The sequence below is a fragment of the Eleutherodactylus coqui genome, chromosome 8, assembly GCF_035609145.1.
Source record: "Eleutherodactylus coqui strain aEleCoq1 chromosome 8, aEleCoq1.hap1, whole genome shotgun sequence".
Classification (NCBI taxonomy): Eukaryota; Metazoa; Chordata; class Amphibia; order Anura; family Eleutherodactylidae; genus Eleutherodactylus; species Eleutherodactylus coqui.
In genome coordinates this window covers 123325930-123326213 of record NC_089844.1, presented here as the reverse complement: position 1 = coordinate 123326213, position 284 = coordinate 123325930, and positions in this window count along the sequence as shown.

Genomic DNA, 284 nt, shown 5'->3' with positions numbered 1-284 from the left:
CTAATAACAAGGGATTGACTAGAAACCAGTCCTGTGCACAAAATTAAATAAATACATTTAGTTATTTGATCCTTGACCTGTAAGGTGGGTAAGCACATTGAGAGATAGCATTCAATTATCTGAGATTAAGTATCTTTCATCACATAATTGAATCCCCCTGGCATAAGTCCTAAATATTAAAAGAAAACAAGAAAGGCTCTTTGCACTGGGTGGAGTTTAGTTATGCAAGAACAGTGTGTATATATAGAGCGAGTACTTTACAATGATTACAACAGTGGCTCACT